At 39.8% G+C, this 16,932-nt stretch overlaps 1 long non-coding RNA gene across 1 annotated transcript; it reads right to left on the minus strand.

Annotated features, from left to right (window-relative positions):
* Positions 1–2,602: 2,602 nt before the first annotated feature.
* On the minus strand, positions 2,603–3,220 carry LOC115768251. The gene is made up of 3 exons (XR_004018500.1): positions 3,058–3,220; positions 2,933–2,970; positions 2,603–2,852 (listed from the first exon to the last, which is right to left on the minus strand). It is a non-coding gene; the product is annotated as an uncharacterized LOC115768251 (long non-coding RNA).
* Positions 3,221–16,932: the final 13,712 nt, after the last annotated feature.

The raw sequence follows: 16,932 nt of genomic DNA on the forward strand, positions 1-16,932 counted from the left end.
TATGAGTCTCAAAGACTTGAGCGGGAGATTAGCCAGGTGGTCCCTAGAACTGCAAGCGTTCCCTTTCTCCATGCAGTACCGCAAGGGAGCCGGCAACGTCGTCGCAGACACGTTGTCCCGAAGCGTGGAAGAGGTCATACTGACCCCAGAGGATCTGTTGGGATTTCTGACCCCGGAGTTCGAGAGCACCGAATATCGAGAGCTGATAAAAGAGGTGATGAGCCAACAAGGGTTGTTTCCGGATCTTAGAGTGCAGAACGGACTTCTGTTCAAGTGGACCGTGAACGAGAGCTTGAAGGATGAGGTCGAGGGCACAAGTTAGAAGCTGGGTGCCGGAGTCGCTGATTGGTAGAACTCATCCAACAAGCACACGCGGACGAGACGTCAGCTCATGGAGGCATGAGGAAAACGCTGCACGCGCTGCGCAGGCGATATTATTGGCTCAACATGGCCATACAAGTCAAGGACTATGTACGGAAATGCGATACATGCAAAGAGACCAAGGAACAAAACTACCGGATGCAGGTCGGAATTGGGGAAGAAGTGCGCACCGACCGCCCCTTCCAGAAGCTATATAACGACTTCTTGGGAAAGCGTGGATATTCGTCGTCGTAGACCACTTCTCGAAATTTACCTTAAGGTGTTCTTCAAATTTGGCGTGCCGAAAGTGATCCATTCGGATAATGGACGATAATGGCATTACTCACCTGCGCAGAGCAACGCCGCCGAACGCGTGACCCGCACAGTGCTGTCTGCAATCAGAACCTACCTGGGTCAGGATCATCGGGATTGGGACGCGTACCTACCAGAGGTGGAAGTGGCGATCCGGAATGAGGTCCACAGCGCTACGGGAGTGACTCCGTTCTTCGCGGTCTTTGGACAGCAAATGTACCTGAATGGTTCCAGTTACAAACTGGCCAGGAAGCTGAGATCGTTGTCCAATCACAGTATTTCTGACCTTGACGTGAAGGACAGACTGGCTGTAATCCGAAGCCAAGTCAAGGACCTGCACACCGCATACGAGCGAAGTCGCCAACGGTACGACCACCGCGCGCGCCACCTCAATCTGGAACAGGACAGGAAGTGCTGAGGCGCAACTTCGCACTAAGCAGCTTCGGCAAAACCATCAATGCCAAGTTCGCCCGGAAATTCTTGAAGATCCGAGTCGTCCGAGCCGTGGGCACCAACGCCTACGAGTTAGAAGATATCCAGGGACGCGTGCTAGGCGTCTTCCACGCAAAAGATATACGAACATAATCGTAATTTGCTCACCTCCCTGCCAGGCAATGGCGGCGGCAGCGCCCGTCGCCCTGTTTTTTTTCTTTCCGGCAGTGCGAAAATATAGATTACTTGTCGTGAGTGTGGCCTACGTGGGGTATCGTTATTAGCCGGCTGGATCAATCCATGAAATGCGCACGCACATTCCTTGTAACGGTCATTCATGTCATTACAAGAATCTGCGTGGTGATGTTGCATTTGACGTTATCGGTAGCACCGAGGGTTTACCTAGTTGGTTGCGTGCGATATTATCGGCCACGCCGATATCTTTTCGTCATATGGTCAGAGTATGCGGGGTGAAGCTGCGCCCACGGCGGAGCCCAAATTTTTGAAGGATGGCAACGCCAGACTTGCGATCCACTTCGCCAAAAGCGACGATTGCTATTGGCCGCCCGGTTCGCTCTTAAAGAGAATATGAATAGAGTGGATCGCATGCCCTTGGTCGTCATTTGGGCCATTGACCCAAACAAATGCAGCTGTGCAGCAACGGTGCCCGCCTCGCCAATGTATGCGTGTGCCGAAATTCGGCACCGATGATGTTGCTGCCCAAATGTAAACGGAGTTCGACTTTGTCAGCGGTCCACAGCGGACGCACCGGCTCGTAGTTAAGAATTTTTGGATGTGGGATATTTTTTTTTGCCGGCCACGGAGCATGTGCTTAACCAAAAAGATAAAAATCAAGGGACATACATTTGTTATGGACGGGTTTTCTTTATTAGTCAATTGCTTAATCCGTATGTGCTAACGTATTGCAAAAGAAAAACACATAAAACTTAAGTGCGACGAAACGAACTAAAAAAAAAAGGAAATAAAAATTAACGGTTCCGGCAACAAAGGGACCAGCTCCCGCACCAGAGAAGCCCACGAACATACCAAAAGCCAGGAATCGGCTCAGCAGCGCACACCAGCCATATCCGCGACGCCGCCAGCCAAGCGTCGGCGCAACCCTGAAGGCGACGAGACGAGCCACCAACGACCGGACGCCAACAACGAAGAAGCGGCCACAGGCGAGACCACGCCCACATCCTCCGAGTGAGTCCGTTCTATTTTGCCCATCCTCGTTAGAGCTCTTGGCAAAGAAATGATGGAGACTCCTGACCGTACTCCCAGAAAAAATAACAGATTTTTTTTTGTCGTTAGATTTAGTTTCTTCGTATTTATTAATCATGTCTATACATACATAGGCACTTACGCCGAGTTTCACTTTAGAGTGCGAACGGTGAGGGAATTTCCAAAGGTGATGCATCTGCGCATAAAAGATATAAATATAAAATTAACACTTGCGCGAACTATGCTCACATACTTACCTAATTGGAATTATCCATTTATATCGCCCCTTACCACCCCCAGAGAGCTTTTTAGGTAGGGTAATGTGGAATTAATCGATTTAATACAATTTATATCACCTACCTGTTGCTCGACTGATTATCGTGACATACCCAGTTTTACGTAGTTGTGTGGGCACATTGTTCCTAAATTGGCGCAACGATTGCCTCTTAATTGCCTCCGTGCGTGTTTTTTTTTGCGGCGACTAGCGTATCTTTGTAAAATTTCTTCGCCTGTTCCATTTAGTGCTGTTAAAATAAAAAAAAAGGAATTCTAGAAGATAAGAGAAAAATTTAGGCATTAATACACTTTGTCCATTAATACGCACCCGGGTAAGAAACGTCACGTGCATGAATATTAATTCATCTGGACGGGGACCTCGTGCAAATCAGAAAGAAATAAAAGAAATATTAATGCCAATAATTATAAGAATGCACAAACCATTATACGCACCTGTGAAGCTAACCAAATATGAGATTCGAAATAGCTGCAAAGATAAATGCCATAAGCAATGATTATAATTGTTATACACTTAAAGAAAACGCAACAAAATGTGGGAGACGAGTAGGTTATCGTCTCATGGTTGGGCGGGTACGCTGGGTCCGGAACCGGGGCCCGATCTGGAAGAGTAAGGTGGATAAATAGTGTTTTTTGTTAATTTATATTGAGTGTCTCACCTTTGTTGTTTACATTTTCTTAGTTGTTACAGCTGTTTATTTTGTTCATGAGTTAGAAGTTCCGATTGTTTGACGTTATCGATTTGTTGTTCGTTTTGCATAGTATTGTGTAAGTCTGTTTTGCTACAGACGTGTAGCTTTGTTGTTATCGATTGTGCGGACTGCGGGCCAGGGATGGGATTACACCCAGAGAAACCGATGAGCCAGCCGGCGCGGCCCACCGAGAAACAAGCAGTTCCGTAACATTTGTTACTATGTTACATCCATAAAGATTTCATCAGACGTTTCCTTAAATTTCTGTTGTCTCCCAATAACACGCATCAATTTAAGATTCGTTTTCTGTCTCTCCAAACTTGCGAGCAGTACCCAATTTTAAATCCTTGAAAGGAGCTTCTGGTTCTTGCTTCTTAACACTACACAAATTTTCTCTAATAATCTAGATTCCGATCAATTGTGGCAATTTAAGATGGTTATAAAACGTTTTAGCGAAAGTCTAGCTCTATTTTATTATGATTAATCGTGAGAACTCTTTGTAAAAGTTTCCTCTATGCCATTAGTTTCTTGACCTTCTGCCTTATTATTGCTTGGAAAACTTACTACTTCGACTGCAAGCAATTCTTTTGGGCTCGGGTGGTATATGTATATATATATATATATATATATATATATATATATATAAATAAACACTGCAACGTTTTCTTTGAATGTTCTAACTGAACTAAATATCTATTTATTTCTCGAGCTTCAGTAAAGCTTAATGTATAAAATGGTTTTCTTAAAAGCTAGGAACATGTATCTAACAAATTGCCGTTGCAGCAGTTCAAGTCTCTTACACGAGAACTGTCGCAACCAAAATCCTGTTAAAGTGCTGGATCAGCATTGCAACATAGTGTCACAATGCTGTGCTGCCGCCGCCGTTTCTCGGCGGCTTGGCGGGTGGAACCGAATCATATATACCCTGCATGGTATATTCGTAATTCCTCCCCCCCCTGGAATGTAGATGTAGTTTGGTACTATTAGGAATTTAGTGTGGTGTAACGGTAGGGGGACAATGTGTGCTAATTTATACACTTGTGTGTTAAATATTGGAATTTTTACATGGAATGTTATGTTAACGTTATTTATGTAGGTTTCTAATGTTAACAATCTATTGTGTAGTGTTCATCGGATTCTACTATAACATTTTGGCTGGAAATTAATTCGTTTATAAATCTAATTTCTTTTTCGGATAATATGAATTTGGGTATTATATTCAATTTGGTTAGCAGATATTATCTATATGGTTGTGTTATACATTTATTATGTTCTACATTTAATGTTTTGTATATATTATTTTTAAAATTTTTAATGAAATTGTTAATTATTCCCTGTTCTTGGTTTATGCGTTTTCTTTAATAACATTGAATTTATCAGCAATAGATTGGGCGTCTTTTGCGTCCATATTTCCTGTTACTACTTTTATTATACTACCAAAACCACTTATTGACCCTCTGTTTTCCCTTTTTTTTTGGGTAGTAATGCATTTATTTTGATTCTTAGTTGGCCTACTTTTGCTTTTCTCCTGAAAATTTTACTTGTCTTAGGTCAATTAATGCTGCTTCGAATTTCTCTGTTTTTAGGGTGTTCAGGGTGAACCCATTAAAAATGGGTATAAGGGTATATAGTATTTGTGCAAAATCCAAATGTATGTAACAGGCAGAAGGAAGCATCTCCGACCCCTTAAAGTATATATATTCTTGATCAGCACCAATAGCCGAGTCGATCTAGCCATGTCCGTCCGTCCGTATGTTAGATGTAGATGCTCCTAGTGCCTGCGCAGATCGAGTTTGTTTCCGATAATCGATAACTTACTCCGTTTGCAAGCAATCGATAAAAATCTATATAGATATCCTGTTTTTGGGCAATTTCGGTAAATAATAAGAGCTAGAGTCACCAAACTTGACATATAGCTTCTAAAATAGAATATAAATATGCATTTGATGTTGGAAGAAGAGGGTTCAGGGTATCCCCTAGTCGGGAGCTCCCGACTAGAACCTCTTACTTGTTTCTAACAATTTTTGTGTGTTGTTTTTATGTAAAAGGTGTTTATTTTATATTATAACTCTTGCGTTTCCCAGGTTTATTTTAGCGAGTCTTTCGTGCTCCTCCAGCTGTTGTAATTTGATAATCTGTGCTGTCGCACAGCAGAATCTGTAAAATATGACAAACTTGTCCTTTTTATACCCTGAACCCATTAAAAATGGGTATAAGGGTATATTGTATTTGTGCAAAATCCAAATGTATGCAACAGGCAGAAGGAAGCATCTTCGACCCCATAAAGAATATATATTCTTGATCAGCATCAATACCCGAGTCGATCTAACCATGTCCGTCTGTCTGTCCGTCCGTCCGTCCGTCCGTCTGTCTGTCCGTCCGTCCGTCCGTCCGTCCGTCCGTATGTATGAGCCAAAGGATCTCAGAACCTATTAGAGCTAGAGACTTGAAATTTTAGATGTAGATGCTCCTAGTTGTTGTTTGTTTCCGATAATCGATAACTTACTCCGTCTTCAAGCAATCCATAAAGCTCCCGACTAGGGGATACGCTGAACCCTCTTCTTCCAACACCAAATGTATATATATATATACCATTCTAGAGAAGCTACATGTCAAGTCAGGTGACTCTTATTATTCTCTTATTATTTATCAACATTGCGCAAAAAACACGATTTCGATATAGATTTTTATCGATTACTTGAAAACGGGGAAAGTTATCGATTATCTGAATCAAACTCGATCTGCTCAAGCCCTAGGAGGAACTACAGCTAAAATTTCAGACTCTTTAAAGTCTCTAGCTCTTTTAGGTTCTGAAATCGTTGCGTTAATACATACGGATGGACGGATAGACAGACAGACGGACGGAAGGACAGACAGATCGACTCGCTAGATCGACTCGACTGTAGATGCTGATCAAGAATATATATACTTTATGGGGTCGGAAACGCTTCCTTCTGCCTGTTACATACATTACAAATACATTATACCATTTTTACCCGTTTCTAATAGGTTCTGGGTATAAAAATAATGAAAATGTGTTGCTTAGTTGATCTTGATAAGGTTTTTTGCAGTATATCTTCTTCAGCATATTCGTATATTCGCATGTCGGGAACATCCTCAAAACTGGCTGTAGTGCCAATTGGAGTTGTTATTTGCTTCGTTCTGCCTGCTATATTTGCACAGATCCAGTATACCCTTTTAACCCATTTTCATTAAATTTCAGCTAAAAATATTAAATTCTCGCAACTTTATTTCTATTTCGTTAAAGTCTACATGATACCTACTGGTCGATTTAATGGGCTTGCACCAGTAAAAACGGCCGTTCATAATAAAAATTGCTTTCCACTCTATGACGAACAATTTAACTTGTAAGTAAATCTTTCTATTGGAGCATTTCTTATATTTGAATTATTGTTTATATAAATTAGCAATTTGAATTCGGATCAACGCCTGATGGAAGATAGCCTGATTTTATTTAGTGTTAAGGATGAAGATTTATTTGGAATGACAAGTCAATATATAGCAGAATGTTATATAACTTTTGCAGATCTCACAGCATCTAAAGGCGAGCAAATTATTATGAGTCTATCTAGACCAGAGTACACAGGTAAACAGTCATTTCTTATAAGTTTAAAATGCAAATATATTAAATTTTTTAAGATTCCATGGCATTGCGCGCTCTGGAGCATAGACAAGGTAATAAGCAAGCAAAGGATTTTCTGAAAAAGTTAAAGAGCAAATCAAATTATTAATTCTCGATACCGACGAATGTCTAGTCAACGACTTGTTATTTACAAATGTTATTATGGTATTATTTATGTATTCTGGCATACTTGATTATAAAGTCCATTTTAACTAGACATACGCATTTATAAAAATATATTTTGAAACAATATTAATAAATATGATTATAAAAGAATTGACCTAAGGCAACCTTTTAAGGTAACATTAAGCATTGTTTGTTTTAGACGATTATTAAGCAGGTCAGCAGATTGGTTTATAAGTTTTTCAGATAATTTCTTAAGATTAAAACAAAAACTTGCAATTTGCATCCATTTTTGGACCGATAAGACTTGAATACTTTCTTGGGAGAATTTGCATATTTAGTGGCTGTTTTCAGTGAGGTTTTTGAAATTTATTTATTAGGATATCTGTCCGCTTCAAAACCTTCGATATAGATATTTGCTTTTGACAAAAGATGATCTGACCTGTAAATGCTTTGCGCAAACACTTATATTGTTGTGTCTCATTTTGCGTTTACGTTGGTGTTGTGCTGGCCGATATAAGTAGAATCGATGCGTTCGTTAGTCATACTGACGAACTGCGCATTTGACGGAGATAAAAACAAACAAATTTTATCATGATGTAATGTCACTAGCAAACGCGGCGATTGCTCAGGCCTATCAGACGTATCGACACTCACTGCCGATCAGCATCAGCAAGTTCATCCGCGAGGCGAAAGATGGGGGATCAGCGATGTGCTCAGCCTGCAAGGGAAAAACGCCGGAGAACCCAACTCGGCGCCGGTGCCACCGACACCCATCATCCCTGACCAAGAAACAGGCGCCATCGCGAAATACCGCAAAATAACACACCGAGGAACGTAGCCTCCGCCGGTGCCACCGAAACCACAGAAGCGTACCTGAAACCTGAACGGTACAGCGTCAAGTTTGACGAGAAGGACGTCACGAACTTGGTCGAGTACTTTGTGTTCCGACTGGAGTACCTGCACAGGCAAAATATATGCCCAAGGAAGGAGGTCCTGCGTGGCTTAAGTACATTTTTAGGGTAGACAGCTGGGTGCAATTGCGGCATGCACTTCTGGACCGGTTGAGGGGCCACACAACAGAAAAGGAGCTAAAAGACCGGGAATAAAACGTGGTTTGAAGGAGAGGATGGCGGAGAAAGTGTACGCGATGGATGTAGCCACTTTGGATAAATTGCGCTAAAAGTGCATCTTGCGGAAACCTCGCCAAGAGAGCTGGAGGAATCATGCGTGAGGGACAGAACCCAATCCCGGATATATCTCCTACATGTGCGGTAAACCAGACACTCTGAGCGCCAGTTCATCGGATCTGTTAGACGGGAAGAAAACATCGTCTCGCGTGTATTTGCCCAGGTACTTATGGTAACGCGTATTTATGAGGTCTTTTAGACACAGGGCGAACGTAAGTCTGCTAAGAAAAGCACGCATTTAACCTAGCCCCTGCCGTCTTGGGTCCTGTGAAGCTAATCTCCACGGAAAGTCAAGTGGAAGGGCCGTGTCGACTCACTAAGGGGAAGAAGATGAAGAGCTCGAAAGTGAGCAACATTCATGTAGGAGTTGGAAACAGAACTAGGAGTGGTCGAACTTACAATCAGTTAAATTAAACAGGCGAGTATAATGTTGGCATTATACTCATTTGGTAATATAAAATCACTTATCATATGCAACCCTGCTATGGATATTTAATCCACGATAGATTTATCGATAAAAATACAAGAAGGAGAAGCTCAGTTTTAAGCTAGAAGAGTCAATGAAAAGATGTGTTCGCTGTTGCTCGTTGTCTTTGAAATACATGTCGGAAAATGTACAATAATCATAAGTTTACGCTTGTTCACCAATTTCTCTAAATAAAATAATATGAACATAAAGAACTCAAGTGCTTGTGAAGACCATCGAATGGTCATCCCTACAAATTTGGTGTCAGAAGTGGGATAGACAGAAATTGTGAAATTCGTAAATTGATTAACGAGTACAAACGTATGCAAGACTATTAATCGGAGCATAAAACGAAGCGGGTGCATGAAAATTCATTAAAATTCGAATGCCCTGGAAAAAATGGAAAAAGTCAAGAATCGTCTAGGATTAATGGCGACAGCGGCGAAGTATGCCTAGAGAGCTCTAGTAAGAGCGAGACAAACAGTCGTGTATTGCGTGACAGTGGTCGATAAGCGCAAGCGAGAAGGCGATGTTGTAAATTCTGCGTAGCAAAGGCTGGATAGCGCAAAATTTTCACTTCGTGATGAAATAAGAAGTTGCAGATCAAAGAGGCGAAGAGCGAAGAGCGCGGAATCTTTCAATAAAAGAGCGTGTGACTGGAACGTGCTTCAACACGACAACGATGATCACAGGGTGTATCAAGTTACAGATCAACAACAGAGTATGTTATTTCGTCATTATATAAAAATAATTAACTAGTTGTTGAGTAAAGAGTGTTAAATCAGTAAAAAATTTTCAAAGAATCAAATTATAACAAAGAAGAAATTAAGTGTAAGCAAACACAAAGTAAAAGTATAAGTTAAGACAGACGAATATAATAATTTAATAATTTCTAAAGTTGCTGAAAAACTAACTTGATTCATAAGTTTAATTACTTATACCATTAAGTTAAGTACATTGAATTGTTTATTTGTAAGATTCAATTTTAAGCATTGTGAAAAGCGAGCAACGACGATAACAAAATGAACAGAGACGAAATTTTGGCGTTAAGAGTTAACGTATTAAAAGAAAAGTTATCGGCACTTAGTTTGGTAACAACAGGTAGAAAGCAAACTTTGCAAGACCGACTTTTAGAATATTATGGGTTGCAGGTTGACGATAATGAATCTGAGTATGACGATGCTGGGTCGGCTCATACTCGTCAAAGCTCACCAATGCAGATAGTCCGAACAACGTTTACATTACGCGACATTGAAGATTCACTCTCGCAATTCAATGGGTCAAATCAACCAGCTGTTGAAAAATGGATTCATGAATTTGAAGATAACGCTTTGGCAGTGCAGTGGAACGACCTTCAGAAATTTATTTACTCAAAGCAATTACTAAAAGGTGCAGCAAAATTATTCGTGCGCAGTCAGCATGGAATTTCAGATTGGATATCTGTAAAGCAAGCGCTATTGGAAGAATTTGGGACGGTAGTTTCATCAATAGACGTCCACCGCATGTTGCGGAATAGGCGTAAGCGTCAAGGTGAAGATTATATAGAATATCTGTATAGCCTTATGGAAATTGGCGGACCTCTTAACCTGGATGACTCAAGCCTGATAGAATATTTTATTGAGGGAATACCTGACTCGAGGAGTAACAAAAGTAATCTGTATCAGGCCAAGACTCTGCAGCAACTAAAAGAACAAATCAAGGTATATGAGAAAATCCGTAGTAGTCGCCCTCAAGCGTCTAATACGGGTAGGATGCATAACGATACCGAAGAAAAGAAACCTGACTTGAATAAAGAACGAATTAAGAAATGTTTCAAATGCGGCGATCCATCACATCTAGCCAGAGAATGTAGACAGCCAATAAAATGTTACAAGTGTGCTCAACCAGGGCATAAGGCAGCTAACTGTTCAGGATCGCGTGCAGTGGAGAAGAAAGAAGGCAAAAATGCGAACACGATGATAAACAAGGCCAACAGTAGCGGAAAATGCATTTTTAAGGAGTTGTCTTGTAAGAACATATGCTTCTCTGCATTAATCGATACAGGCTGTGACCTCTGTCTGATACGCGATGATATCCTTAAAGAGCTAGGAAAAGTTGAACTGAATAATGAAAAACAGTGTCTTGTTGGTATCTGTAATAGTGAGCTAAATACACTGGGAAGCTTTGCCACTCAAGTCGAAGTTGATGGTATCTTACTGGATATAACCTTTCATGTTACGAGCAGAGACGACATCCAATACTCAGCTGTAATAGGAAACAGCGTATTGAAGCAAGCGGACTTAATAGTATCGGGAAATTTTGTAGAATTTCGACCCAAAGTGAAGGACAATGCAAACGAGAGAGTAATTGAAAAGACATCAACAATAACAGAAGATACCGTCGAAAATAAGAAGCCAGACATAGAGCTTTTACAAGAATTCAAAGATGTATGTTTTTTTGCAGAAAATCAGGAGGCTGAGATCGATCTACATCACTTAGAAAAACCTGTTGCAGACGCAGTTCAAGCAATAATTAAAAACTATTCACCTGAAATGAAGAAGAAATGTCCAATTGAAATGAAAATTTTGTTAAATGATGAGCGTCCAGTTTTCGAACGTCCAAGGCGCATATCACATGCGGACAAGTCTATTGTCGATTCGCAAATCAAAACTTGGCTAGAAGAAAAGATCATACAGCCAAGTACATCGGAGTATGCATCTCCTGTTGTCCTCGTTCCGAAAAAAGATGGTACCAAAAGATTGTGCTGTGACTACAGGCGTTTAAACGAAAAGATCGCGAGGGACAATTTTCCAATGCCCTTAATAGACGATGTGATTGAGAGATTGCAGGGCCAAAGTGTGTTTACTACACTTGATCTCGCAAACGGATTTTTTCATGTTCCAATTGAGCCAAATTCGAGAAAATGTACATCATTTGTAACAAGTGCAGGGCAATATGAATTCCTGTTCGTCCCTTTTGGAATATCGAACTCCCCAGCTGTATTTTCCAGATTCATTCATGCAATTCTTGTAGATCTGGTACAGGATGGTACAGTCGTAACTTATATGGATGATCTTATAATTCCCTCCAAGGATATAGATGAAGGTATCCAAAAGTTAAAGCGCGTACTGGACAGAGCAGCAGAGTTTAACTTGCGTATTAAGTGGAGCAAGTGCCAGTTTCTCATGAAGGAAGTTTACTTTTTAGGGTACGTTATACAGGGAGGCACAATAAGACCATCTGTAAGAAAAACCCAGGCAGTTCAAAATTTTCCTATACCGCATGACCGAAAGAGTTTGCAGCGTTTTCTCGGATTAACATCGTACTTTAGGCGCTTTGTAGAAGACTATGCGCTGATAGCCAAACCGCTCTCCGATTTGTTACGGAAAGACGTGCAATTTAAAGTTGATGAAGAACAACTCGTCGCATTCAGGCAATTAAAATCAGCATTAGTTAGTACTCCAGTATTGCGATTATATAATCCGAAAGCCCAGACTGAAGTGCATACGGACGCCTCAATGAATGGTTATGGTGGTGTACTCTTGCAAAAAGACTCGGACGATCAATTGTTGCATCCAATTCAATATTTAAGTCGGAAAACAAAACCCTCAGAAGAGAAGTATTATTCTTATGAGCTTGAGGTGCTGGCTATAGTCGAGGCCTTGAAAAAGTGGCGCGTTTACTTACTTGGCATAAAATTTAAGATTGTGACCGACTGTAACGCTTTCGCTTTGACCATGAAAAAACGTGGAGATATTCCATTGAGAGTCTCGCGTTGGGCACTCTTCCTTCAAGATTTTGACTACAGTATTGAGCATCGAAATGGCAGCAAAATGAGGCATGTTGATGCTTTAAGCCGCGTATCCTGTCTTATGCTTGAAGACTCACTGCAGCACAGATTGCAGCAAGCACAAGCGAGAGATGATTGGGTCCGAGCGGTGCTAACTGTTTTGGATTGTAGCACATACGAAGATTTTTATGTTAGGCATGGTATTTTAGACAAGGATCCCATCAAGGAACTTATAGTAGTACCATCGCTGATGGAAGACGAAATCATAAGAATTGCACACAAGCAAGGGCATTTCTCAGCGAAACGAACTCAAGAAGCAATCGAGAAGACATTCTATATTCCGCAGCTATCGTCAAAAGTGCCAAAAATTGTAAAAAGTTGCGTAGAATGCATAATATCTGAGAGCAAATCAGGCAAGAAAGAAGGGTTTTTGGCACCAATTGACAAAGAAGACAAGCCCTTAGGCACGTACCATGTGGATCATGTCGGTCCAATAGAACAGACAAGTAAAAACTATAACTATATTCTAGTGATAGTCGATGCGTTTTCAAAATTTGTTTGGCTCTATCCAACAAAAAATACCACCGCAGAAGGAGTTGTAGATCGACTAAGACGGCAGGCAGCAGTGTTTGGAAATCCTAAGCGCATAATATCAGATAGGGGTGCAGCTTTCGTTTCAAACTTGTTCAAGGAGTACTGTGAAACAGAAGGTATACAGCATCTTACGATAGCTACAGGAGTTCCAAGAGGAAACGGCCAGGTAGAACGTATCCACAAAATCGTAATACCAATGTTGTCTAAACTATGTCGTGAAAATCCTTGTAGCTGGTATAAGCATATTGATGTCGTTCAACAAACAATCAACAGTACGCCGCCAAGAAGCACTAAAGTTTCACCGTTTAGATTGTTGACTGGTGTGGAGATGAAACTTAAAAGAATATCGGACTTGCAAGAACTATTAGAAGAAGCTGCTATAGAGGAGCTAAGTAACGAAAGAGAAGAAGTTCGTAAAGAAGCGCGGCAAAATATAGCAAAAATACAGCAGGAAAACCGAAAATCTTTTAATAAACATCGCAAAAAAGAGTCCAATTATAAAATAAACGAACTTGTAGCCATTAAGAGAACACAGTATGGTACTAGTTTAAAATTGAAACCTAAATTCTTTGGTCCATATAAAATAGTAAAGATTCAAAACCATGGTAGATATGACGTAAAAAAGGTAGGCGACCACGAAGGTCCAGGGAAAACTACAACTGTAGCAGAATACATGAAAAAATGGGAGCCAAATGCTAATTTAACAGAAGAGTCGTCATTCGGGTCGAATGAAGAGTCAGGATGGCCGAGTGTAGGAGTTGGAAACAGAACTAGGAGTGGTCGAACTTACAATCAGTTAAATTAAACAGGCATTTGGTAATATAAAATCACTTATCATATGCAACCCTGCTATGGATATTTAATCCACGATAGATTTATCGATAAAAATACAAGAAGGAGAAGCTCAGTTTTAAGCTAGAAGAGTCAATGAAAAGATGTGTTCGCTGTTGCTCGTTGTCTTTGAAATACATGTCGGAAAATGTACCCTGCTATGGATATTTAATCCACGATAGATTTATCGATAAAAATACAAGAAGGAGAAGCTCAGTTTTAAGCTAGAAGAGTCAATGAAAAGATGTGTTCGCTGTTGCTCGTTGTCTTTGAAATACATGTCGGAAAATGTACAATAATCATAAGTTTACGCTTGTTCACCAATTTCTCTAAATAAAATAATATGAACGTAAAGAACTCAAGTGCTTGTGAAGACCATCGAATGGTCATCCCTACATTCATGCGAGCTGTCTAGGGAGGATAGGATAGTTTCCTTGATGGACAAGGTAATTACCACCGAATTGTTGTCCAATGATTTTGTTTATCGGACAATCTGCTGGTTACTGCCCCAGATTTCCAAACTTATTTAGATAACCTACAACGAGTGGGGCAGTGAATAACGAACGCAAATCTCCACAGGACTGAACAAATAGAAATTCGGTTTTAAAGTATGAAACACATCAGGTTTTTTATTTTAATCAGGAGCTGCCGACTGTGGGATACCCTGAACCCCCTTCTACGAACAACAAATGCATCTCGCGCTATGCGCTCATTTGCTTTAGAAGTAATCAAAATAAAATAAAATAAATAAAATAACTTGCAACAGACCACACCAGTTGCCGCCGCCTCTTCTTGGATAATAATAATTGAGTCTTAATGAGAAAAACGGATTAAAATATCAGCACAGTAAACAATACAATAGCAATTACTGTTGATAGAATTTAATGTGCATGTGAATATGTATTTGTACATGTATACAGAAATCCAGAAATTTGCCCTAGCTGTCCAAACTCGAGGCCAGCCAAAACATGCTTTCTTTAATAACTTCTGTATTTCTTAATCGATCTTGATGCAATTTTCTACAATAGATCTTAACGCACTATAGAATGTTTGTATATTCTTAAAAAGTCAATTACATTTAAATTGTGGGTTAAATAGGGGGGCATTATAAATTGGTTTATTTACTTTATTTATAGATATGTGGTTTTAGCGGGAAGGAGGTAATAGCTGTAACATAAAAGATACTTGTTATATATGTATATACTAGTCTAGAAGATACATGTCCAGTTTGGTGGCTCTAGTTCTTTTTATTTGCCAAATTTACTCAAAAACAGGAGTTCAGTATTTTTATCGATTACTTGGAAATGAGGCAAGCTATTAATACTCGGAAACAAAATCGATTTGCGCGGGCACTAGGAGGACCAACAGCTAAATTTTCAAGTCTCTAGCTCTTATAGGCTCTGAGATCCTTGCGTTTATACATACGGATCGACAGACGGACTTAGGTAAATCGGCTCGGTTGCTAATGCTGATCAAGAATATATATACTTTATGCAATCGGAGATGCTTCCTTCTGCCTGTTACATACATTTGCACAAATACATTATACCCTTTTTACCCATTTTCATTGGGTTCAGGGTAGAAAAAATGAGAGAATGTCGATATACTGTTTTCTTGACGTAGAAATGGTGTAGTTAGCGTTCTTTTAAATCTCGGTCTTTCCGGGCAACATACACCTACGATCAAAATTTTATCTTCTAATCTTTGAGCTAGACGCGCTTATACATACGAACAGGCAGACAGACATGAAAAGATTATGTTGACTATTGATGTTGTTCATGAATATTTATACTTACCTATGTCGAAAAAGCTCACTTCTGCCTGTCGGAAACGTATTTTAGGTTTATATTAGCGGTTATGTCCCGTCCTCGTCCGTGGCATATATAAAATAAACGTCCGCAAAAAACTTAAAAAATTATTTTGGCACTGATCCGACGGTAAACAAAAAACTTGCATATAAACGTTTGCCGCCGATTTCCCACTGTTGCATGGAATTTCAAAATCACTGAAACACGTAATCATTAAGTTTTTATGTAGAGCTTTGAATATTAAAGCAAAACTTTTTAAACCAATCTTAAAATTGCCAAGAACGTATCAAATAAATTCTTACAAAATCTTTAAAAATGTTTTTGCAGCCTATCGGATGGTAAACAAAAACTTTTATACAACCGTTTTTCGTCTATTAACCACTGTTGAGGGTGGAGGTATCCCCTAGTCGGGAAACACGTATTCATTAAGTTCTTATGTAGAGCTCTGTAAATAAGTTTAAAGCAAATCGGACAAAACTTAAACATTCACCAAAAATATCTTAAAATCGCACTTTCTACCGAGGAAGTTTGGATTGTGCGAAAAGTATGAAACACGCCTCAAATGATTTTTCGTATAGATCTTTGGAAATAAGGTTGATCACGAAACTTCACCCACCATACCTTTGACCTCCATTTGCTCCTTGAAGCTGAATAATAAATTTTCGTTTATTAAATCTTTGATACGCATCCAACAAAGTATCAAATAAATTCTTATAAAGATCTTTAAACATGTTTTTGCAGCCTATCGGAAGGCGAACAAAAAGCTTTCATACAACCGTTTTTCGCTAATTAACCACTGTTATGGGTGGAATGGCCCAGATCTCTGAAGCACGTATTAATTTAGTTCTTATGTAGAGCTTTAAAAACAATTTGATGCAAATAGGGCCAAACCTAAAACATCATAACTACAGTAAAAATTTCAGCTTTTTAGCTCGCCGGTTTGGGCTGTGCGTTTTTATATACATATTGATTGACCTTTGCATCAGTATTTTCATAAGCTTGCTTGATGATAATTCTATTATATTTAAAAGAAAGTAAGATTGTTTGAGTAGGAGATGCCCTAAAGTCAGCTTCGGGCTGTTTGCAGCTTGTGCTCCAACTGTGCCTCGTCATACCTTAACTCCACAATTTTAATAATTTTAATACTTATTGCCCCATAATCATTGATTTTAATGGTAAATACGATTAAAATAA

This window comes from Drosophila novamexicana, unplaced genomic scaffold (assembly GCF_003285875.2).
Source record: "Drosophila novamexicana strain 15010-1031.04,08,12 unplaced genomic scaffold, DnovRS2.1 tig00001724-arrow-arrow-pilon, whole genome shotgun sequence".
Lineage (NCBI taxonomy): Eukaryota > Metazoa > Arthropoda > Insecta > Diptera > Drosophilidae > Drosophila > Drosophila novamexicana.